General features: G+C 45.7%; 1 pseudogene; it reads right to left on the reverse strand.

Annotated features, from left to right (window-relative positions):
- Nucleotides 1–1,313: 1,313 nt before the first annotated feature.
- Nucleotides 1,314–3,510, reverse strand: LOC119361518 (annotated as a pseudogene).
- Nucleotides 3,511–6,324: the final 2,814 nt, after the last annotated feature.

Here is a 6,324-nt window from a genome sequence, read left to right on the forward strand (position 1 = left end):
CATGGATGTGGTTGGCATACGTTTCACTATTATTTTGATAAACTTTCGATCCATCAACTATTAAAGCAGTACAAAGACCATCATTAATAACAAGAATTACATCCAGGTCTATACACCACCTAACTTTGTTTTACAAGACTAGCTAGGACGTACGTTAAATAGTTTTTCGTTACTCCTTTCATATCTAGACAAATCTAAGACAAATACTCCTTTAGGGATTAGGAGTAATATAGATCAGAGCGAGTCCCTCTAAAAAATAAAATAGTTCTCCATTACAGTTTATAAATATGACAACACTTCTTCTATCTATCTATCTATCTATATATATATAGTCATGTACTCTACATTCGTCCCCCGAGAACATCGGCGTTATGAGCAATAGGAAGGACGCACATCACACCTGCTTTAGAAATGTGTGTTCCCCAAAGATCAAGTTACATAGTTGGTATATATCATTAAAACAAGTTACTCCTTTCGTCACTTGCAGCTCAAATGTATAAAAGCATCTACAGCCGGGCGCCTCAAACCGGTTCCAAATGCCCGGGCGGGCGGATCGGTCACTGACCGGTAAAAAAAAAGTCAACCCACCCAGGCGCCTCAAGCCGGCCTCAAATGCTCCAGCATCCCTTATATCTAGCCCATATGTAGGGCAGCTCAGGCGCGTCTGCCACGTCTGCCAAGCCCACCACCGACCCTACTCCGTCCAAAACATAGGTGAGCTCAAAAAGACCAGGTTCGAACGCTGCTATTACAATCCAAACACCCTAAGGAAACACTGCCCAAACATATAGGTGAGCTCAAAAAGACCATACAGGAAATAAGCACATCAGCAGCCGCAGCCTGGCACTTCACACACCACATCATGATTCGTGTGGCTTCATGCGATCTGTTGACCGATTGTAACCATACAATGAGCATGATCTGTTCGCACGTTTTTGTGCACAAAACAGACGAATCCACCATAGGGAAATTGATGGCAAATATTTCCCCTTGCCACATGGCACACATGGTTGCATAAACATTTGCCGCATCATATGTAATAAGTACATATTATTTTGTGTATCATAATATATTCCCATGTCCGTGTGTATATACTCGTCATGCAAAGCAATTTTCCTGGTACATTTAACAAAAGCGGGCAGAAATTAAAAAAAAATCATGGCGTTAATCCAGGGAGGTGATCATGAACAGAGTAATTCAACCTTCATAACTTGAGGGACTAGTTTCAATCTCCACCATTTTATATGTGCCTAAATCGCACAATTTGATTCTTCGTCATTTTGTAACAAAAATGTAATTACTTGTCCATGGTGTCAAGGTAATGGTGATCTGAAGGGCTTGTCATCAGCTTTCGTCCCCTTGGGAAAATAGTGCCCGTTCGCATCCAGAATGTTCCTCGCCATGGTAGCATCGGATGTCTCTGTTGTATCATCGCCGTCATATGTGGGCACAAGTAACCCTGAGCTTGGTGATGACGACAACGGCCACCAGTTCCCTGTCAGGTATTGCTTAACCCGAGTCACCATGCTGCCTGTCCTTTGAAACAAAGACCAGCTTGCAAAGCCCAAAGGGTTTGTCCTCGTCATTGCCGGGTTGTCACCTTCGACACCGTTATTGTCAGCCGGATTCTGTAGACCATGGTCCTAAAATAAGATAAAACATATTGGTAGCACAATTAAGATGAATCCATCGAGATAATAATTCAGTATAAAATATATGAGGTCCTAAATTCAGTATAAAAAATTTGTCCAGTGGTTTAGTTTTCTTTGGTGGAGACTGGTCGGGACAACCCAAAGTGATTTTGATTTTTCTTTGTCGAAGTGGACAATGTTAGAAAGATAGATGTATACCGTGTTAACTGCGGCTGCGGTTGGTTCTTGAGGTGCATCACCCATGTCGTCGACCACTACCCAGTTCTCCATTAAATTCAACAGATTCATGTAGTGCTCCTCCTTGACGACTAGAATCTCTTGGGGCAATACCTGCAGCACAAGTACGCCCAATCAAATCAACAACAACTAATGAGTTGAGTAGAATCCAACAAAAAGCAACTATATAGAAAGTGTTCACGTACCATTGACATGCTACCATCACCCCATTTGACTTGGACGTGTCCATTATGAAGTTCAGCAACATGCCCCACCCACGAAAGGTCAGATGCAGCAGCACTCTTCTTCTTCTTCTTGCTATGAATCAATGGTATGGTTTCTTCACCGTTGGCTGATCCTGACGGTAGGAGGCGAATGACAATATCTCCATAGTAAGCATATAGGTAAGAAGAGTCTCTTTTCAGCGCGTATACAGTCACGGCATCGTCACACGCAACCTCACCAGCCCCGTTCAACCATGACACGCAAGCCGTCCGGTCTCCATAGTGCAGGCTCCTGAGGACGCCCACGGGCCTTGATAATGGAGTTCCATCAGCAACAATGTCATTGTTTACACTAGTAGTAGTCTTGTCATCGTGGTCACCCGTAGAATCAACATGAAGAACACCGACAACGTGATGTCCCGGGAATAACTCTCCATCCACTACTTGAAAGGGGGCGACAGTCGCTGAACTTATGCCTTGTTGTCGTGTGCCGTCCTGCCATAGCACGTCAAGGGAGGTACGTGTGTTGGCAACGACCATGGGAAACTCCAGCTCGGCCTGAGCAGTTGGTGCTTCACATTCATCATCCTCAGTCGCATTGTCTTTGTGAAAAAAGCAGCGGTCAGCTACCCCCCAGCTACAATCGTACGCGGCACAGAAGAAAGTAAGATCGTCCGGGTTCTGGTAGGCCGAAGGGGCCGATGCCTTGACGAGCTCCTTGTCCGTGCAATGGTGCATGGATGCAATCCAGTAGACAAGGACAGCGGACGTCTGTAAGTTGCTGACGGTGCCCATCTGACGGTTAGGGTTCCAGGAGCCATTGAGCCAGCGTGCTGCCTTGAAGAGGGAAGACGGGTCTGGCGCACGGACGCACTGCCCAGGGTTGAAAAGAGTGTTCATTTGACCGCGATACACTCGTTGTGTTTTGTTGCCGCCAGCTGAGGTGTCATGCACTAGTTGTAGCTTCTTGGACTCTGCGTTGGTGACCCTGCAGACCGCCCCGTCATCGAACAGCACATCCACGTCGATGGACACCTCGACAACCCGGCCAAGCCACGGCCCGGACATGACAAAGTCGCCGAGGTTGAAGCTCCTTACGTGCCGGAGGGTAGACGGGGGCACGCCCCTGATGACATGTGTCCCCGCGGCATGCTTGGCCAGGTCGAGCACCGTGGTGACGCTGGTGACGACGCCGAGCCGACCACCTGTCCGGGGCGCAGGTGGCTCCTGTCCACCACCGTGAGATCGCCGGCGTTCTTGTACACAACAGTGTTGTCGGCGAGGAGGACCATGAATACGTTGACGGGGATGTCGTGGTCCGCCTTGGCGTCCGCAATGACGAGGCCATGGTGGCGGAGCGTGTGCCCGAAGCTCACGAGGTCTAGCAAGTCAACATCGTGGGATTCCGTGGCGGCCATCTTTCTTCCAGCGAGACTGCTTGTTCGATTGATTGCCAGAGTAGGCTCGTATAAGATGCTCACGGCCGGTGGTGTTGCAAGCTAGTAATATACTTACTACGTGTATATATATAGGCTAATAATAGAACCTGCCGGCAGCTGTCTGAGTAGGATTAGAATTCCTAATACTACTCTCTGTCCTCTCCTGTGCACGATCGGTGTACGTACCATATGGTAAATAATAACTTCGGCGTGACCGATTCGTCCTCCTGTGCACAATCGGGCTTAATTTTGGGTACGAGTTCGGATTGGACTCCTATAAAATAGCGTGATCGGTGTCTGAGTAGGATTAGAATTTCCAGTATTGTAGTATGAAAATTTCGCCGGCAAAGTAGCACTGTTTTGCTTTCCCACGGCGTGGCTGCAAAGTACTCCATCCAGATCGCTCTTGACGGTCCGCTAATTGGGGGATTAGCAGCGGCATGATGGATAGGAAGCGAGACATCAGGTATGATCCATCCGTTTAATTTCCTCTTCGGTCGAGAGCATGGGTTAATTTGACAATCTTGGTACTCTTATCCTTCAAAAACAATTTAGGCGAAACCGTAAGAAGAGTTCCTACCGTGTATTTTCTTCAATAAATTTTCATGTAAAAGCTTACATGCGAAACTGTCCATCATTATTTAGACGAGTATTTGATTAGAGTAGATGGCTGATGAAAGTATTATTAGACCAACAAACCAAAACGCCGTGTCAACTTACATTTGCCTTCTCAATGTAAGTTCTAAAAAATTTACGAAGGTAGCGAGTAATCGGTTGAACGGTGTAGCTGACCATGTCGTAAAACCCACACAAACAACATTTATGCAAGGACGCAACATTTTAGATGGATTGGTCGTCCTGCACGAAACTGTACATGAACTGCACCGGAAAAAAAATGAACGGTGTCATTCTTAAAATTGATTTTGAGAAAGCCTACGACAAGGTTAAGTGGCCCTTCCTGTTGCACACCTTACGCATGAAAGGGTTTTCACAAAAGTGGTGCCGTTGGGTAGAGAGCTTTATCTCTGGCGGTAGTGTGGCCATAAAAGTTAATGAAGACGTCGGCAACTATTTTCAGACAAGGAAGGGGCTTCGTCAAGGCGACCCCGCATCTCCTATTTTATTTAACATTGTGGCCGACATGCTAGCTACCCTTGTGGAGCGGGCCAAGCTGGATGGTCAAATTAGCGGGGTCATTCCACTCCTGGTAGAAGATGTTCTATCCATTCTACAATATGCAGATGACACGATTCTATTTATGGATCGTGATCTAGATAAAGCAAGAAATCTCAAGCTACTCTTATGTGCCTTTGAGAAACTTTCTGGTCTCAAAATTATTTTTTGTAAGAGTGAACTTTTTTGCTTTGGAGATGCTGCAGAATCTGCACCCGAGTATGCCGACATTTTTGGGTGCCAGCTCGGGCAGTTTCCGATTAGGTATCTGGGTATCCCCATACACTATCGGCGTTTAACTATCGCTGAGTGGAAGCATGTGGAAGAGAGAATTGAGAAACGTTTAGCCAGTTGGAAGGCCAAACTCTTGTCATATGGGGGGCGATTGATCTTGATCAATTCTGTCCTAAGCAATATGGTTTTATACATGTTGTCATTCTTACACCTGCCGAAAGGGGTTCTACAGCGGCTACATTACTTTAGATCCAGATTTTTTTGGCAGTGTGATAACGAAACCAAGAAATATAGACTGGCTAGGTGGAGCGTATTATGCAGACCTAAAAGCCAAGGGGGTCTGGGAATCCAAGACCTTGAGATTAAAAATATCGCTCTTCTCAGCAAGTGGGTCTATAAACTACTCACTCAGAATGGAGTATGGCAGGAAATCATATGTGGGATCCAATGTCATTTCTCAAATTCATTGGAAACCTGGAGATTCATATTCTTGGAGTGGTGTCATGAAGGCCAAGGAATTCTTCTTCCAATTTGGGACCTTCTTGGTTAGGGACGGTGCTCAGGTTCGTTTCTGGGAAGATACCTGGCTAGAGAAAACTCCACTAATGGTGCAATATCCGAGCTTGTACCGGATCGTCAGACATAAATTTGTCACGATCAAACAAGTTTAGGACAGGAAAGCCCCGATATTTCTTTCCATAGGGATCTTTTGGGCACTCGTCTGACAGCATGTGAATTACTCACTCGCCTGGAAGACATTCAACTGTCAGATGAGTCGGACACTTTTCAATGGAACTTGCATCAGAATGGCAAATTTTCGGTCAAATCCATGTATGATGCAATGGTTCATTGTGATGTTCCTGTAGATAATAGGAAATTGTGGAAGCTAAAAATTCCCTTAAGAGTGAAGATTTTCCTATGGTTTCTGAACAAAGGTGTCATCCTAACTAGAGATAATCTGGCACGATGAAACTGGCATGGTTTCAGGACATGTGTCTTTTTGCCAACATGACGAGTCTATCAAACACTTATTTTTTGAGTGCAAGTTCGCTCGGGCAGTTTGGGCTATGGCCCAAGTAGCTTCGAATTTATACCCACCACGTAGTGCACGGAATATGTTCGGCAACTAGTTTCAGGGTATAGATAAACAATTTTCTGCACATATTCTTGTGGGAGCGACGGCCTTATGCTGGGCAATGTGGCTTACCAGGAATGATGTGGTTTTTAACAATAAATTTGTCTCATATCCTATGCAGGTTATTCATGTTTATACACGATGGCTCCGTACTTGGTCTATCCTGCAGAAGTCGGAAGACAAGGACATTTTTATGATGGCGTCTACACGGCTGGACCGTATGGCCAGGGAGGTTTTCTACCCCCATGGAT

This window comes from Triticum dicoccoides, chromosome 2B, assembly GCF_002162155.2.
Source record: "Triticum dicoccoides isolate Atlit2015 ecotype Zavitan chromosome 2B, WEW_v2.0, whole genome shotgun sequence".
Taxonomy (NCBI): domain Eukaryota; kingdom Viridiplantae; phylum Streptophyta; class Magnoliopsida; order Poales; family Poaceae; genus Triticum; species Triticum dicoccoides.